Source organism: Adiantum capillus-veneris, chromosome 20 (assembly GCF_014529385.1).
Source record: "Adiantum capillus-veneris isolate H3 chromosome 20, ASM1452938v2, whole genome shotgun sequence".
NCBI classification, from domain to species: Eukaryota; Viridiplantae; Streptophyta; class Polypodiopsida; order Polypodiales; family Pteridaceae; genus Adiantum; species Adiantum capillus-veneris.
In genome coordinates, this window is record NC_140950.1 from 110,639,104 (window position 1) to 110,658,861 (window position 19,758).

Genomic DNA, 19,758 nt, shown 5'->3' on the forward strand with positions numbered 1-19,758 from the left:
GTGAGGGTGATGTACTTCTCATTGTTGTTCTATATGTGGATGGTTTGTTGATCAGTAGTCCAAATGAAACACATACTGCTGAATTTAAGGATGATTTGAATGCTATTATCAAGATGAAAGATTTGGGGCTGTTGCATCATTACTTGGGCATACAATTTAAGCAATGTCATAGTGGTATTGTCGTGTGTCAAACAAGTTACATAGAGACACTACTATGTAAGTTTGGACTTGAGGATTGCAAACCTATAGCAACTCCCATGGAAACAAGTTTGAAATTGAGTCTTCATGATGCTGGTGATATTGTCGAAGTCACTCTTTACATGCCTTATTTATGTATGCAATACGAGGCGGGATATTCAATTTGAAGTCTCCTAGGTCAGCAAATTTATGCATAGCCCAAGGTCTAAGCATTGGCAGGCTTTCAAGAGTATTTTTTGCTACTTGAGTGGCACTTTACATCTTGGCTTGTTTTATCCCAATGGGGGGATCATTGCCACCAAATTTACATGCGTTTCTAACTTGTATTGGGTTGGTTGTTTATGCATATCATGGTTGACCAAGAAGCAGCCTACTATGGCCACTTCCAATTGTGAGACTGAGTACATGGCAGTATTCACAGTTACGGTTGAGTGTGTGTGGATCAAACGCATTACAAATGATTTGGGTGTTGGATAGGACACTGCCAACATCATCTACACTGATAGTCAGAGCACATTGGCAGTTACGAGGAGCCTAGTTTTTTATGCTCTCACAAAGCACATTGAGGTGCATTATCACTATGTCAGGGAGAGACTCTCAGCAAGAGATATCAGCTTGACTTATGTGCCAATACATGACAACCCTGCAAATATTTTTACAAAGGCCTTGTCTCGTAAGAAGTTGGAGCTTTCCACAAAGCTTACGGCTTACTCCCCTTTTTGGATTGATCATGTCCTTAGGGTATGGCACTTCCTAATACTCTATTGCTAGCTCTCGTTCACCCATCACTCCCAAGAGGGATCTATTACCATACATATGTGGCAGTGACGTGTGTGAACCATTAGGACATTTTTTCCCTCACTAGGAGGTTTTTCCATTTGTGCAGTGTATATATGCTCATCACTCTAGGGCTAACTTATCTTTCCATTGCACACTAAGTAATACTACTCTTTGTTGTGTGCCTTGAGCTTCTTCGTCTTCTCCGAATTGTGTGTGTTTTTGTGCAACCCTATTTCCAACAGGTGAGAAGGTGGGAATATGTGTTGCTTCAATTCTGGGAGTAGGGTTAAAGTGATTGATTCATTTATGCTCCCGTACATAGCTTCACCAACCCGCTGCTCAAATTAGCCAACTCCAATTGGAAGGATTTCTCGAAACCAGTAAAAAGGTTCATATGGAGAAAAAACACCAAAAACTCAACACCATGGCAGCAAGCCACTTGGGAGGCTATCGTGAGACTGATGGATCAAGGAGGCATCGGGATTTTAAACCCCGCTATTGATGCATGGGCCCAGTGTGTCAAGTTCTTGACAAAAATCACTATGGAGGACCAGGATTAGGCCATTGTGGTGAAGGACTTGATTGTAATTAACAGGGCAAAACTTACTATTGAGGGTGCTCACAATGGAAAAACCTAGAGGTACATGACAAGTTGCTAGCCCCTCATTGGGTCAGCTTAAGAGATTGGGAGGCATAACAATCAAGATCATACAAGCTTCAGAGGCTAGAATGAGTTGAATACTTATGATTATTTGAGGCTCGTAGTTAGAGCTAGCCCAAATCGGCTTAGACTTCAAAGTAGGCAAGACTAGAATGGAAACTAAGTTTGGAAGTGAATTGGAAATGAGACTTAACACTAAAACTGGAATTGGAATGTAATTAGAGTAAACTAGTACAACAAAGTGAGTCAAGTCTGCTCAGAGCTTAATTAGGATTACAAGATACAAGAGTGTACAAAGCTCAAACATTAGCTTCTAGAAGAGAGAAGAGATCAATAGCAAAAGATAGCTTGTAAAGTTAGGTAATGGGTCCTATTTATAGTCTTTTGATTGGCTTTTTTATTGTCTATACACTGTACCAGTTATCGCAGTAACTGGTCCTAGTAAGTACCAATGTATGCACCCTTGTCTAGTGGTTGTTCTTGTCATCAAAATTCCTTCCCCCTTTTCTTTGAATTTTGGTATAGACCAAAAATTCCAATAATTGATAATGAGCTAGGTACTATCAGTCCACAGCGGACCCTCTTTCATTTATCAGAAGCCTTCTTCTTTGGAGGTCTGTATACTACTCTAGGTGGTGCACTGGAACATTGGGACTAGCATTATCACACTAAATTAGTTGGAAGAGTGCTTTTTGTTCGAGCAGGTCCTTCCAAACCGTGTTCATTTTGACTTCATAGGGAGTTAGCGCATTCCATGTTTTGGTATTGGGATCATACAGGATCCCTTTGCCTCTAAGTAAGTATGGACCTGGCGAACTTACGACAATGTCTACGCTTGAGGGAGAGGATGATTACATGTGATGCAAGATTCAAGAGGATCTCTGCCATTTCTCTGAATTGTGGTTCAGAAGATGCCTTATTGGCTAATTCCTTCTCAGGGATCTTGGATGCCTTGACTGAGTTGGAGCAGTTGGTTTGTAATCTTAATTATCTACCAATGAGTGTGAACTCGCCACTACCCCATCTTTAGCTTGAAGTTCTATAGATCAGTTACTAGATCATTGATTTGGTCTTTCTTTAGAGCTTTATCCAAGACTTGATTCCAAGATGTCCATTTAGTGGTGGCTCCTTCATAACATTCCCTTGATTCATCGACTGTCTTAACGTAGTGCTATTGATTAGCCGACTTAGGATGTGTCAGATATAGGGCTAGAAAGAATCTTGGTAATTAAGACTCCTTAGCAAGTAAAGTATACATCAGCACTAGTGAATTTGGGACAAATTCAAGGAAGTTCATCACAACTTGATTCCTTGCTGCATCATTTTCCTAGATATGTGGACTAAATGATAGAGGTTTTTGAGTTGTCTCTCCTATTCACCAAGGGTCATTTAGTTCGTGGTCCCCTGGGTTCTAGTGACATTATTCTCAAGTAAGGCCTTAATCCTTTGGTTCGATATCACTCGAGTGCTTTGCATTTGAATCAACATTTTCTTCAGCTTGATACGAATGTCCTTCATGCACTGGTAAGTAGGCTTGGTGCCTAGAAGCATTTCTACCTGCAAACCCAAAGCTTGCAAGGTGTCAGTGAAAGAGTTCTTGAGGTGGGGGTTCACCACCATATCATCAGTATAGTGAGACACTAGTCTGGCACTCTCTCCAAGACTTGAACACAGCTTGGGTGAAAAGGAAAGTGTAAGACTTCTTGATTATGATAACTCATTGATTTCCAATCGTTTACCATTCTAGCACCCACATACAACAAATAAAATCTTTCTAGGTATGAGTAAACTATTTCATCATGTAAAAAATCCTCAATTTGAAGTGTTTCTACTTCCTCAATCGCTTATTGAGTGTCAATATCTCAGTGGAGTAGCTATGGTCTGAATCATAATTTGAGTGTAGAATAAAATTCTTACCTTTATCAATTCTTTGGACTATTCTAGATTTGTTTAGCTGGTGGTGTTTGTTGGGGGGGGGGGGGGGGGGGGGGGGGGGGGGGGGGTGAATCCGTTCCAATCTGTTATACTGACTGTATGGTAGTTGCACACCCCTATGTAATGGTATCAAGATCTGTTTCATCGATTTCATTGATTGGCTTCATACACGGTCATATAAAAGAGTAGAGTAGTAGGGCTCTATCTGGCCTTTTCATAATCAGTCTTCCCTTTAATGGTTATTTTTGCAGTTGCTGTAACCTGTCTAGATTGAACAACTATATTGACGTTTGTTCCACTTACTGAGTTTGATTTACAGTGTGACCGGATGTGTGATCTTTAGCTTCAGCTTACTGTGCACTCATCTGGCTTGGAATAGTACTTGATGACTTAGCTTTTTCCGGCCCCATTGTGTTATTGGCATCTGCAAGTGTGTTGGTGGTGGAGTTCAAATGAACCAGTAGAGAAACCGCAAAACATATTAGACTTTGAATGAGTTTTGTGATTTAAATTTGGCCATCTGCTGGTGCATTACATTGGTGCACCAAGATTGATTGAGATTAATATTGGCCTTGAGGTTCAGAACCCTTGCCAGCAGCATAGCAAACAATTTTTCTAAGATATGAGGGGGGTTATTTTCTAGATTGATTGCTTCATCAATGAATCTATATGGTAGTGTGCACTATAGCACTACCACTGGAATGCCCTATCCACCTAACTTCCTCTTCTTTCAAGTAATGACTTACCACATCAGCGGTACATGGTGCAGCCTTGTTTGTGTATGGCAGCTTAATGTAGTGATTTCCAATAATCCGCCATTCACTTCAACTGTTTCCTTATTGGGATTAAAAGTGTTGATTGATGATAATGGACAAAGGCTAGGTGGTTGGCAGTTACAAATAACATTAGGAAGATACAATGACCTTTAATGATGAAGATCTTTCTTTGAATAGTGTTATGGGGGACCTTGCAGTTAGGAGTGAAGATTGACACTAGAGGGATTGGATCTACTAGATGTTCTCGCTGCAAAATGACTAGTGAGGTCCTTCTTCACCTTTTCAAAGGAGTGCCCGGCTATAAGTGGGACGGCAGGGAAGACATGCAAATGGGTAAAAACGACTTGGAAGATTGATTTTTTCACAAATGACCTGATCTTCAAAGGGATGAGAATGAAAAGCCAAGATGACTAGTGAGGGCCTTGTTCACCTTTTCAAGGAGTGCCCAGCTACTATAAGTGGGATGGCAAGGAAAATGGGTAAAAATGACTTGGAAGATAGATTTCTTTGCAAATGACCTGATCTTCAAAGCGATGACAATGATAGTTCACAAAATTTTGGATTCTACTACTTCAAAAGCAAGTATGGAAGGCCAAGAAGTATCGGATCTTTGAGAATTTTCTCTCTTGTGCCAGTTTCTTGGAGATTGTGCAAGAAAGCAGGGAGTCAATCGTATCAATTGGTAAAAGAAAGGACCTAGAAGAATGATATTGGCCATCAATGATGTTATGGTAGGCTAGTGCTAACATGAGTATATGGAACCTCTAGACCCTCTAATATCTCGTGTATCCCTATCACCTTGTGGATACCCTGGCTTGGGTTGTGAGCAGGGTTTACCTTGTAATTTTTTGATATCTTTAATACAACATCACTCTTTTTTGTGATTTTTGTGCAAAAAAAAGATGTCCTTTTCTTCCTTTACAAGATCTCTTCTCATCCTATTCTTGCTAATATATACAATACCTTTTTTCTTTTTTGCAAGACTCACAATAGTAAGTGGATTATATAACCAAAACCAAAAAAAATACAAATAATTGCTATGCTCGTACCGAGCCATGACATTCTCTATAGACCATAGTTAAATCAGTTGAGGCTCCATCCCACGACCAAAGTAGGGTCCAGTCCTTTACCCAAGCAACTATAGGAGGAGTTTTTGAGAATTGTAAAACGCTTTTGGCCATTGATTCTACATGGAGCCAACGAGGGCTTGGTGTGACTATTTTGTACGTCAAGAAGCGGTGATGGTGAAGCTTTTGTGAAGAATCTGATTTACCCCTTATAGTGCATTGAATTTTTTCGTCTCGGTCCCCTTCCCCCCATTTGTTTCTATTTTTGTGTGCGTGTGTTGGTAGGTGTGACCACTGAGGGTGTGTTGTGCACAGGGAGAGAGAGAGAGAGAGAGAGAGAGAGAGAGAGAGAGAGAGAGAGAGAGAGAGAGAGAGAGAGAGAGAGAGAGAGATGTTTGTGTGTATGGGTGTGCAATAGATTGTGATTCTAGTAAGAGTGTGTGCATTGATTTGTGTGTAATTGTGAGTTCATTTGTGGGAAGTGTGCATATTTGATTGTGTTTTTGAGAGGAGCGGGGTGTTGTGAGTACCTGGGCTATAGAGGGGCATTTTTTGTTTGTGTTGGGTGTGTTTCCCATTCCCCCTCTCTATTTTGTGGTGCCTTCAGTGAGGAGATTCTGATTGCTTCTTGCTATTCTAAGTGGAAAAAAATGTTTAAAGCTGATAAGCGGTTGATCGATTGCAAAGTAGAGGTGCAGTGATTGAATTGCAAATTGATTGAGATGATGGACCCAAGAATTGGCCCCATTTTTTAGGGATTAAATATCCAGAGGATTGGGTAGCATACTTTGAGATGTGAGTGATGTCGATGCTTAGATTGACAAATGCAAAAAAATTGTAGATGGTACCTTTTTGATGTGCGGACGTGCAAAGATATGGTTTGATGCTCTAAGTGACAGTGATTGAAGCTCCTAGCACGAATTGTAGGGTCACTTTTTGAAAAGGTTTTGGAAGATGATGTGAGTAAAGATTTATCTATTTTTGCTAGACCAATTTGAAGTTTTTTTACATCAATTAAACCTGGCAATGGGATTCCAAGGCCATCATTGCTTCAATGTATCAAAGTTTCTAGATTGCTTGCATCCAAAGATTTGAGAAAAGGGGAGTTCGATGCCGATAACTACAAAGACATGGTTTATTTGGCCAAGGTGAAAAGAGAACTAGTGAATTAGAAATTGGAGTTAGGCTTGTTGAAGCCTGCTAATTATATGCTGGCGAGGATGGCACTGCGTGCTATGCATAATTGAAGATGGTTCCAATTGTTCAACCTGTTGGGGTAAGGCCTATGATTGATTTTTCTCCTTTCCTGTTTATGATGTGCCTATGCCTATGGAAGATGAGCTTGTCAATGAGGATGAGCCTCTTGTCGAAGAGAGACTATGTACGAGGGAAATAGCAAGTGCCGAGTTCCAAGAGTAGCTTGAAGAGGTAAAACCTATTTTTTTCAAGCCAATGCATGAAGAAATAGTAGAGTGTTTCCAAGATGCAGCCCAAGATATTAAGGTAGATGAAGAAAGTGTGCAAATACAAGGTAGCAGTCAAATTTTTGTGGAGCAACAAGAGGATGAGGATGCTGATATAGAGTCAGCTTATGGCTATGACGATGATGATACAAGGTCAGGTTTTTGGGATACAAGCAAAGAGGAAAGTCTAGAGGAAGAGTTCACATCCTATGGTGATCAAACTGACTCTGATGAGAATTAGGTGGTAAGAGTGAATATCCCTAATTGTGTGTTTGAAGACACATTGATTGACAATGTAAATAAAGATCAAGAGAAAGTGTTGGTGCTTGTGCAAGAGGATAGGCAAGTCAAGATATTGTGTGGAACCATGTTAATGACTGTGCTTATGAAGCTCTCCATGGAATATGCACTGGTAGTGCAACATGTTAAAATCTTGGTGAAGCAAGAGCGAGCGACTGCAGTTATGGAGGGAGAACGGGTTGAAGGAGGTAGCCTGCTGCAAGAAGTGTTGGAGGAGCCATGTGGATCCGTTTTCTTGGAAGAGGAAGTGTTTGGAGATGCTACAAAAGTGGAGTGAAACAAGAAACTAGTAGAGGAGACTTTGGCAAGGGAACATGTGTTTCTGGTGGTGCATGAGAAGGAAGAGCAGGCTATGGATGCTGCAAAACTATTAAGAAAGGTATGTAATTCACTATTGATGAATATGCTTATGGAAGCGGTTGTAAAAAAGTGGAGTGCAACAAGAAGCTAGTAGAGGCCTTTGGCAAGGGAACGTGTGTTTTTGGTGGTGGATGAGAAGGAAGAGTAGGCTATGGATGTGGAGAAACTATTAATAAAGGTATGTAATTCACTATTGATGAATATGCTTATGAAAGCGGTTGTACAATGGGCCATACATCAGGTACAAGAGTTCTTGGAGGAGGTCTCTATATTTTAGGGTTGGGAAGTTATGGAAGGATTTTTTGCTGAATTGGATGAGGAGCATGATGCGGCTCCATTTGGAGTGGATTGGATGCTTATGGATGCACGGAGTGGTAAGGAAATTTTTTGTGCATTTTATATGTACCATTGATTAGGTGCATGGGTACAATTATACTTACAATTGCTATAGATGTATGGATTCTATCTAAGTTATGTCTTTGATCCAGGTGGAAGCAATGTTATGATGCAAAGGGTTGGTCAACCTGCTTGAGGAGGAGATGCGAGGAAGAAGAAATAAGATTGTATATATGGTTTCTGGTTTGCTTAGTATCTCTTTAGTGTTACAGGTTTCCAATTCAATAATCAAGTGTATGGTTGAACATAAATGTTTAACAAGGGGGTTGGACAATGATGGTGCAACCAAAGATAATTGATCCCAGAAAGTTCCACGTACAAGTGTTAATGCGCTTGCAAAGGAATCGTTGGGTGTATTGGCTACTATGATATGCGATGGAAGGGTAGTGCATTCAAGAGATGTATGATGAAGTAGTGGTTGAGATCAACAATTTCAAGGTTTTTCATGTACTTGAGGATATGTTCTTTTTGGTTTGTCGATCGGATCTTCCAGCAAGAGGATATAGCTTCAACATCGATCATGATCGCGGTGGTCATCACTTCTCTCGATAGGAATCTCATCGACCAAGAATCACCGTTGTGGGGCTTATGCTCATTGACAAGGTGATTGTGTAGCATTAGGGAAAATTTGGACTCTCAAAGGGGCCCTATAAGGATGTTTGACTTTGTCTCACTTGTCCAAAGTGGGCAACCCAATGAAGTACATGAACGCTTTGTCAAAACCCTATCAACCAACATATCATTTGGAGAGATCTTAGAAAGTAGGCTCTAAATCCCCAAACCATGACAAATTTAGACTTGATTCATAGAAGTTAAGGCATTCCCGCTGAAACTAAAATGTGGGGAGAGATTCCATTTATAAGACGGATTTGTCACATAAAAAAATGGAATCTCTAGAATATAAGGAATCTGATGGCATGCTATATATCAATGGATAGATCTCGATGAATACATTCTAAATACAAAAGTTCCGACAAGTTTTGCTTTTATTTGTAAATTTTTTTTTATCATGCGTCCATTTTGGACAAGAGAGAGAAAGTCAAAGACCTTATAGGAACCCTTTGAGAGTCAAAATTTTCCCTAATGAATTATGGGTGAAAAAGTTAGGCCTTGTGTAATTAGTCATATGACATGTTTCCAACTTCAAAGTGAAGTTCTTTTGGCCTGCTAAAGGCCTTAGAGCACTATGGGTGAAGGTTGTGCAATTTTGGGCGTTCAACACGTGTCCTATTTCTCTTGTTTGCCTTGCCCATTAGGGACTTTCTTGCAATCAGGAGATGATTGAATGTGTGTTCTCTTTCCCATTTGCTTTGTATTGTCGTCCACATGTGTGTTGTTGTGCACACTACATGCTTACTCCCTATGCATTGCTGTTGCACACGAGCATTGTTTGCTATCGCTGTCCCTATGCAACGGTACTATTTTTTCCCACGTGTGCTTCTTTCCCATGCATTCTATGATGGGTACACAGTGCTGTAAATGGGCCATGGATGTCTACACGACTGCTTGTGGTTCACATTAGTTGCACTTGTTGATTGCACTTTCCATATGAGCATTTTGATTCACAGCACTCAATTAAAGTCATTCCTGAACTTTCAACACTTATCCAGGAGTAACTCACCACATACACATGTGGTGTTGGGGTTAATGGGAGAAGCAGTTGAAGTCGGCACGTGTTGTCTGCAGCTATGGGGCATGGGGTTGTAGAGTCTCAAATGTGTCTCTGGATTATTTGCACACCATTCTCACACATGGCTAAACGCTATTGGAGATCCTCTCTCTCTCTCTCTCTCTCTCTCTCTCTCTCTCTCTCTCTCTCTCTCTCTCTCTCTCTCTCTCTCTCTCTCTCTCTCATTACCTAACTTATAACACGAGAAAGTGTGGACACGTCGGGGTTGTTCATGATGCATCAAAAGTAGGCCAAGGAGGCTGGAAAAGGAAAGGTAGAGTGTTTCACAAGGGAGGATTAATGTAAAGGTTGAGGAGGCAAGGTCATCAGTGCAATCGAGGGCAAAATAAGTTCATTAAAAAGAACAATCTAGGGTACGTTTGGTGTGTGGCAGCAATATTGTCATAAAATATAATATCTAGCTTTACCCAGATGATTTTCTCATTTTAAACTGATAATTTAATATGGGGAAATAAAAAGAAAACAAGCGCTAAAAAACATATATATGCTTTTAGGTCAAGCTCAATAGAGGGCCAAAAGGAGTTGTTCTACTGAAGAACAATGTTTGTATAACGGAGCTTGGAAGACCTCAGGGTAAGATTCATTAGAGACCTCCAAAGCTTAGTGTAAAAGTCCTTAGACCTTAGGTTAAGCTAGGCCTATGCTTGATGGGCTTGATGATTAAAGTGCATGAGATGCTTGATAACTAAGGTGCATGCTTTAATCTAGGCTAGTGCTTGAAGGTTAACCCAAATCCCTACAAGGAGGGGGTGAGCCCTTCCAGCTAGGGGGATGTGTGTGTGTGTTTGTGTGTGTGTGTGTGTGTGTGTGTGTGTGTGTGTGAGAGAGAGAGAGAGAGAGAGAGAGAGAGAGAGAGAGAGAGAGAGAGAGAGAGAATCTTTCTCTCTCTCTCTCTATCATTCACTCTCACTCTCTCTCTCTCTCATGCACACACACACACTCTCATTGTGTGAAGTGCTAAGTGCAAGAGCTTCATCTCCTTCTCCAAGCCTGTTGAGAAGTTGAGAGCTGACACCAACACTCTTGGCTATGGAATGAAAAGACAACAAAGAGTCATGCTTCAATTCTTAAGCTTGCCATCTTATTCATCATCATTAATATACTAATTATGCTATGCTAAGCAACAAGAGTGATGATAAGTGAGGAAATATTTCTTTCTCATAAGAATGCATCTTCCTCCTCTTCCCTATCCTCATTACTTGCTAGCTCTCCCCACCTCCAAAGGTTTTTGAGGTCTTGGGATTGAGGTCGGGGACACGTTAATGCTTTTATTTAGCTACGTTACATGCATAATTATGGTGCATGAAGTTCCCTATCTTCATTGCACCATCAAAGTTTCAAGGAACACAAAACTTGTATTGTACCAAGTCGCCCTTTATGTGAGAATTTATAATACAAAAGCCTTTTGGAGGGGGTACTGACTCCACATAAATTTGGTCCTCAACTCTTGTCAAGTTCTCTAATTCTCTCTCTCTTACAAAGTATTGTTCATGCCAAGCTAATTAAATATAATGGCTATGTTGCTACATCTAATCAATTTCTTCTCAAATTAGTCCCATAAAAATGCTCATAACAGTTTTCTTATTTTTTCTATTCTCAATGTTCATAGGTCATTTCCATTACATTGGTATTAGAGCTATTGGTTTCTCTTTTCTTGCTTAGTGAGAGAGGTCCTTAAGTCTTCCATGAAAGGTTGGACCTGTTCATTGCAAGAGGGTAAGTGGGACATGAATCTATTATCCTGGTTGAAAAGGACTTATTTTGAGGTACACTGTTGGGAACTATATACTTAATAATGGAGTCTCTCGGGGCTTGCCTTTGTCATAACCATTATTGAGCTACTAGCAAGATCAATAGTAACCATAATAAACCGAGAAATGTTAGACCCTCTCGACTATTCTTTTCAATCAATAGTCTCTAAAACACGGGTGTGGCTACTTGAGAGCTAATTTTCACAGGTAAAGAAGAGTAGTAACTAAGGTTTTTGAGGGTACCAAAGCACAAAGGAGCATACACATAAGTTTAATTAACATGGCTGACAATAATAAAGAGAGTAGAATGAATATGACAACTTTGATTTTTCACATGAAGGTGCTACCTATGATGCCCCAATGTTTGTGAACTATCTTGTTACTAGGTTGCAACAAGCTATGGGCAACCCTGCCTTGCAAGCCGAAGTCACCTAGCAACTTTTTGCCTATGGGATTCCCTTGCTCTCCAAGAAGAGAGAGAGAGCTTAGGAAGCCTCTTGCTGAGACTTCCAAAAGGAGACTCTCTCTAATAAGAGAAGAGGAGGAATCCAATGAACAAGAAAGAAGTGAATCTCCGGATTCCTTTGAAGATGTGCCTCCACGAAGGCGGCGGTCTTGACGATCCCCAACTCCTCCCAAGAGGAAAAGGTCATCCTATAGTCCTTCTCCTCATCACTCTGAAAGATAAGAGAAGAAAAAAGGAAGAAAAAGGCAAGAAAGAGGTCACCCTCTTCTCCTTCTTCTTCACCTTGCTCCTCTTTTGACAGAAGCAATAGTTATTCTCATAGATAATACAAGAGGAGAGGACATCGCAAATCCTACCCTACTTGGAAAAGGTCCGAAAAGCTTAAGAATTTCAAAGAGGGAGAAAAGAGTATCTCTTTTCTCTCCTATGATGGCACCTTTGGTTTTACTGAAAAAGTATTAGCCTTCATTTAGCAATTCAACGCGGCCTTTGGAGATGAGGGCTTCACAGAGTCCTCCAAGCTATGTCATGTAGCTATGCACTTTCAAAAATTTGCTCGTCAATGGTGGGCTAGTCTCCGCGGGAATGGCCAAGCCCCAAGGCATTGAAAACTCTACAGGTTTCCATCATGAAACAATTCCTAGTAAGAGATGCTAAGGATAAAGTGCTCACCGAATGGCGGAGTTTAAAGCTACTCTCCCACGAGTCTATCTGCCAATATGTAGACAAGTTTAAAGCTACTCTCCCACGAGTCTATCCGCCAATATGTAGACAAGTTTTGGGATTTACATCTCAAAGCTACAGTCTTCCAAAAGATAGACTTTGTAGAGAAAAAGCAATAATTTTGTACGCGATTACCCTAAAAAATGACCGTGTATGTCAACTCCCAACGGCCAGGTTCTATCACTGAAGTCATCCACCACGCTAAGGTTGCATCTCATATCAATTTCCAACAAGGGGCTAAAAGGAATGCGAAGCCCATGGAAAAAAAAGATCAAAATGATGCAAACGAGAAGAACAATGCTCAAAGTTCTTCCCAAGGCAATTCCAACAACAACAACAGCATCAACAAGATCAAGGAGACAGGAGTTTACAGAGGTAAAAACAAACTCTCTCATGAAGAGTTAGATGCTTTTTGTAAAGATCACAAATGCTTTAAGTGTGGGGAGAAAGGACATCGATTTTGTTGTTGCCCCAAAAGAAATACCCATAATGAAACTCCTAGAGCTTCTACGATCAAATATCCAAAAGAGGATGCTCATTGTTTGCAAAGAATCATGCCTTTCCTATGCTTGGAGAAAGGTGAGGAACATGATGTCAAATTCTTTTTGACCCTGGCTCTACTCACAACTTCATATCAACGGAGTTGGCCACTACGCTGGGCATTCAAGATTTTGAGATGGGAGATACTATTTATGTCATGGAAATGGCCTATGAACTTAGAGAATAGTGGAATTAAGAGAATTAGAGTGAGAAAATTTGAGAGCATAGAGGATGAACTTAATTGGTAGTAGCAACTCAATCATAACACTTAATCAACTAGGCATGAGCAATACTTTTGCAAGAGAGAGAGAGAGTTTAGAAAATATGACAACAGTTGAGGACCGTATTTATGTGGAGCCGGTCCCCCCTCCAAAAGGCATTTGTATTACAGATTTTCTCATTAAGAGAGACTTGGTACAATACAATCATTGTGTTCCTTGAGACCTCTTTGGAAGTATGGAGATGGAAGCTTCATACACCAAGATTTTGCATAATATCAACAACAATCAATCTTAGCTTGAAAAAAATCAAGAAATTGTGAACATCATTAGTCTTTTTGTTCCCTAGATCATTTGAGTGCATGAAGATGTATAATTTTATGCATCAACTTGTTCCTAAAGCAACAATTAATCTACCTTGCAATACAATTAATCTACTTGTATTAAGTAACTAATCTACTTGCAATAAACCATTAGCCTTCTTGCAATAAGCATAACATGCACTTTGTAGAAAGCATTAACTATCTCAAGACCTCAAACACCTTCAAAGGTGGAGAGAGCTAGCAGGGAATGAGGGTAGGGAAGAGGAAGAAGAAGTATTCCATAGGAGAAAGAAACAATTCCTCACTTATCATCTCTCTTCTTGCTTATCATACATAATATCATAGTCATGAAGATGGAGAAGATGGAAAGCTTAAGCATTGAAGCATAGCTCTTGGTTGGATTTTCATTCCATAGCCAAGAGTGTTGGTGTAGGTTCTCAACTTCTCAACGATCTTGGAGAAGGAGATGGAGCTCTTGCACCTTACCTAGCACACCATTAGAGTGCTTGTGAGTGTGTGCGGGTGAGTATACCCCCTAAGCAACCCCCTAGATTTCTTGGGTCGATCCCCCCCTTGTAGATCATGCTTGAAGCTCATTGGACCCCTCTAGGCCTAGCCAATCACAAGCAGGAGGCATTACAAGAAGCAAGGGTAGCCTTAGAAAAAGTGTCCCCCTTTCCTCTTGGAGAGAGGACTTAATAATTCAAAATCAATCAATTTAATCTCCTAAATTATCATTGGACCCCTTGGGTGGCCAACCAATAGGCTTCAGGCACACCATGAGGGCAACATGAGGAGGAACTTGACAAGTGTCCCTTTCGCTATCTTTGTACCATGCATGCCTTGTGTGAGTGTGTGGGTGTTATCTCTCATATCCCCTCATGTAGGGCTCGCCTCCTCCTTGTAGGGATTAAATATTTGACTTTCTGACACCTCAACCCCTCATGCATAGGCCCAGTTCCCACCACAAGCATGTCCCTTAAGCACTTTAAGCTTGGAATGGGTTCTCACCTCAAGTACAGCCCTAGCATGTCAAGCACCTCAAGCATCTCAATCATCTAGAACCTCAAGCACCTTAGTCATCAAGCATGACAAGCAGGACAAGCACCTCAAGCTGGGTTGGGTTCCCGCCTCAAGCTAAGCCTTAGCTTACCTAAGGTAAAAGGACTTTTACACACATTATTGGAGGTCTTCAGTGAAGCTAACCCTAAGGTCTTATGCTCCATTGGTTAGCCTTGCTCTTTGATAGACCATCTCTCATTTGGGCCCCTTTACCATTGGCCCTATGTTGAGGTAGATCTATAAGCACATGTCTATATCTTAACCCTTGTTCCCATGTATTCTCCCACATGAAGTGATCAATTTGATATGAGAAAATCATTTGGGTTGGTTAGATATTAGTTTTTATGACATTACCTCTCTCTTGAAATCATAGTCGTGCTCGACTATGAGGTAGAGATGGTAAAGTCTCACCCATTAGTCCATTGGTCTTAGATGGTAGAGGATCCATTTTTACCCTACGACATCATTACAGAGTGGATGACTAATCCACTTTGTGCTTGAGAGACATTGTCTACCGCAAGCATGTCTGCTCTTTTTAGTCCATATCATACTTCCAAAGTAGAGTGACAAGTTCTACTGGTGTTTGGGAGACGTAGTCACCACAAACATGATCCTAAGTATGCATACTTCTTACAATTTGTGAACAGAACATAAAAAGAGAGTCTTATGAGACAAAAACATGAATCATTTAAAATGCATTTCTTTTACATTTTCTTACTCTTCTATGTCATTTTAAGCATCATTAACAAGGCTCATATTATCCTTAAGCTATGTTCTTTGCATGCATTTAGCATCTTTGAAAGGATAATTCTTAACTTAAATAAGATAATGTTAGTAATCTTACCATTTCTTAATACCTTGTGTTCTTGTCAAAGGATGAACTTGGGTTGGAGCTCGTTTACTTCATCCTCGATCTCTAGTGGGTCTTCATTTATAGCCTCTATTGGTGGCTCTCCTTAATAAGGCTCGAATAGGCTCTCATGAAAAATGATATATATGAGCCATTAGTTGGGAAAATTTAATTGATAAGCCATCTGATGGATGGGCTTGAAAATTTAGAAGGGGCCATAGTATCTTTGTGCTGACCGAGCATAATACCTTTAATGGCCCGTAGGATTCTTGTGTATAATTTGACTTAGATGAGCCTTGGGGAAGTTTAATAAGACCCAATTTTTTTTTCTTTTTCTTTAAAGGATAAGGCTCTTTTGTGCCTAATGGTAGGAGCCTCTTTTGCCTAGCTAATGGATGGATATAGCCTGTTTAATATTCTAAAAATATTTTTTCTGATCTCAGCTATATTCCTTTGCAATGAAGATCTTCCTATGTACCTTAAGCTACAAGGGACTTTTGGATCTTCCGTCATTAGCCTCGAAAGGTACTTTCTCCTTAGAAGTATGTTCATGTTAGTAGAGACATCTGTTGTTAGGGTAAGCACTTCTCCCATTTTGAGCATTCATCTACTTCGAATCACAGGCTTTTAGTAGATTAGGGATCATTAGTTTTGTGATTTTGCTTTTGGCCATCCATTGGAATAGTAGGTCGACATAAGAGGGTTACTCTAGTTCTGATAGAGACTCTATCATAAATTAGTGGTCATGATAGGATTTCTATCCAGCACAATTAGATGTTGGCAAGCCATGATCCTTCTACCATACTTCATCTTTTGGTATACCATACATTTTGAAAGATACTCTTGTATGTTCTCGTTTCTTGGTAAGCCAATATAAGTATGCTTTTACTCCTAGCAGAGTAAATTCGAATTCATCTTTGCCCTGCATATGGAAGGAGCATGGGAAGTGAGGAAGATATAGCCTATTGAGGTATGTAAGATAAACATCCTCTAACATGAGTGGTTATTTTTATTCCATTTGTAAAGGCTAATATCATATCCCTAAATCTTGGGTTAGAAGCATATTTAACTATCATAAAACATAGCTCATTGTAAGTTGCTATTGATACCCTATCTACCCTTGGCCATTGGGAAAGTGCATCGGCTACATGATTGTGCTTGCCAGCAATGTGAGCAGTGTAAAATTTAACTTGCAAAAATAAATTTACCCACCTCATTTGATTGTCAGAGAGCTTGGTTTGTATCATGGATGGAGTCCGCAAGAGGTACTTCCATGTGTCAATGGCATGTAAAACAACTCGTAGTTCCTTTTGTATATGTCCAACATTTGCTCATTAATTTTGAGTCTTTGAATCTTGTACTCTATGGCATTCCCTTCTTGAAGCAAAGTTTTACTCGAAGGAAATCATCCAAGCATTACATTGGACCTCAAATAGCTTTGAGAGATTCCGTAGTGTAAGCATTACTTGAATGATAAGTTTCTCTTTGAACTTTTTAAAAGTATTTTTCTCTCTTTATAGTCCATGTATACTTAACGTTGTTTTTTGTTAAGTCATGTATTGGAACTGCTATAAGCATGAATTTTTCCTATGAAGCATCTCTAGTATGCACTCATACCTTTAGAGATTCACAACTCATGTAGACTCCTTGGATTAGGCCATTTTTTTATTACCTCTACATTTTGTGGATTCATACAAATACCACCTTTAGAGATAATGTGACCTAATTATTCAATCTCTTGAAAAATTCACTTTTCTTTTGGTTAGATGAAAGCCTAATCTCTCTTGAAACTTACGAGTTGATGCTATTTCCTTTTGAACTCCTCTTGTGGAGCTTATAAAGCTCAATAAGGAGGCTTATTAGGCAGTGAACCTCATGGTAAAAGTCCCATTGCATGGTCATTGTCCCTCATTGTGGAGATAGTTCATGGGGGTATCATCAATAAAAACATTTAGGAATTTAGACAATTCTATTTCCTCTCGATTCTCGTCTTTTTTATTGCTACTTGTTTGAAACATTAAATTCATTTACAGACTTTCTAACAAAAATCATGTATATGAAAATATCGATTTTTATTAACTTGTGAAAAGCATGCATATTTACTTGTAAGGGATAGGATGCTACCTGACTCATAAACATGTATGTACATATCTCCTAGCATACGAAAAACAAAACCCTTTTGCTATGAGCATCCTCTTTTGGAGTTTCCAACATAGAAACTCAAGGCGGATCGTTGCATGCATTTCTTTCGGGACAAGCACGATAGAAATGCCCTTGTTGTCCACACTTGTATCATTTGTTATCCTTACGATAACACTCTAGCTCTATTGGAGAGAGTTTATTCTTACCTTGGTAGACTCCTTTCTCCTTTGCCTTGTTATCAGTGTTGCTAGAGTTTCCTTTGGAGGAAGTTTGAGCATTATTCCTCCCTCTATGCTGATTTTGATCCTTCACTTCCATGGGCTTAGAGTTTCTCTTAACCCCTTGTTGGAAATTGATTTGAGAGGCAACCATAGTATGGTGTATGACCTCCGATATGGTATTAGGCCTTTGTGAGATAATATACTCGGCCATATCTTCAGAAAGACCCGCACAAAATTGTTTCTTTTTCTCCTCAAAGTCTATCTTTTTGTAGACAGTGGCTTTGAGAAGTAGATCCCAAAATTTATTTACATACTTTTGGATAGACTCGTATGGAGAGAGTTTCAAGATCTTCCATTCCATGAGGACATTGTCTTTAGTGTTGCTTGCCAGATATTGTTTCATGATGGAGGCTCTTACGGCCTTCCATGTCCTTGGAGCTTTTCTTTGGGCTCGTCGGGGCTATCCCTCCATTGACGAGTGGAGCTCTGGAGATGCATAGATACCTGATGCAGTTTAGATAACTCCAAAAAGCCCTCTTCACCAAAGGCCACATCAAACTATTGGATGAAGGCCAAGATCTTGTCCGTAACACCAAAGGTGCCATAATAGGTAAGGAAAGTGGTGTCCTTTCCTCCCTCCTTGAACTTCTTCAGCTTCTTGGACCTTCTCCATACTAGCCAGGACTTGCGATGGCCTTTCCTATTGGGTTCTTTGAGAGAAAAGCCGCTACCTTCATTGGAATATGAGGAAGGTGATGAAGATGGAGAAGAGGGTGAGCTCTTTCTCTCCTTTTCCTTCTTTTGGTACCTCTATTCCTTTTTGTGATAACGAGGAGGAAGACTTTGCGCGGTGATCTTTCCCTCTTGGGGGGAGTTGGAGATCATTGAGGCTGACGTCTTCTTGGAGCCACATCTTTGGAAGTATTGGGATACTCACTTCTTTCTCCTTCCCTTGGTGAAGGCTCTATAGTAGAGACTTCACCGCTCTTCTTGGATGGAGGTAAGCCCGCTAGTAATGGTTTAATCGCTTTGTATGGGTTCTCCTCTTCTCTCAATGAGAGAGCCCTCTCTTGGAAATCTCTCAAGAGACTTCTCAGGTGCTCTCTCTTTTGGGGGAGTTTGGAGAATCCCATAACTATGAAGTTGTTGGAAAACTTCACCTTGTAGGTCTGGGTTTCCCATAGCTTGTTGTGCAGCTTAGAAACAAGACAATTGATAAACATGGGAGCATCATCATTAGCACCTTCATGTGCAAAATCAAAGTTATCAATGTTCGTTCTACTCTCTTGATTATTGTCAGCCATGTTAACAACATTTATGTATAAAGTTAATGTATTCTTTGGAAATTCAAACCCTTAGTTGCCACTCCTCTTAGCCTTTGAAAATTGGCTCTTAAGTATCTACACACACGGCTCGAAGTGGTTATTTATAGAGAGTAGAGGAGTAGGTCTAACATAGCAGAGTTGCCGCGGGCTAGCTCCTTTCGAAATTCTTATGGCTCAATAATGGTAAAGCCATAGGCAAGTCTAAAAAGACTCCATTATTAAGTCCAAAGCTCTCGAGGTGTGCACCATATCCCACATAGTGGGCTTAACAAAACCGATAATAGATCCCAATTCCACTTACCCTAATATAATTAACAACGTCAACCATTTATAGGCCACTTAAGGACCTCTCTTCTTAAGCAAGAAAAGAGAAACCAAATGCTTGGATACCAATGTAATGGAAATGGCCTATGAGCTCAGAGAATAGTGGAATTAAGAGAATTAGAGTGAGTAACTTTGAGAGCATAGAGGGTGAGCTTAATTGGTAGTAGCAAATCAATCATAACACTTA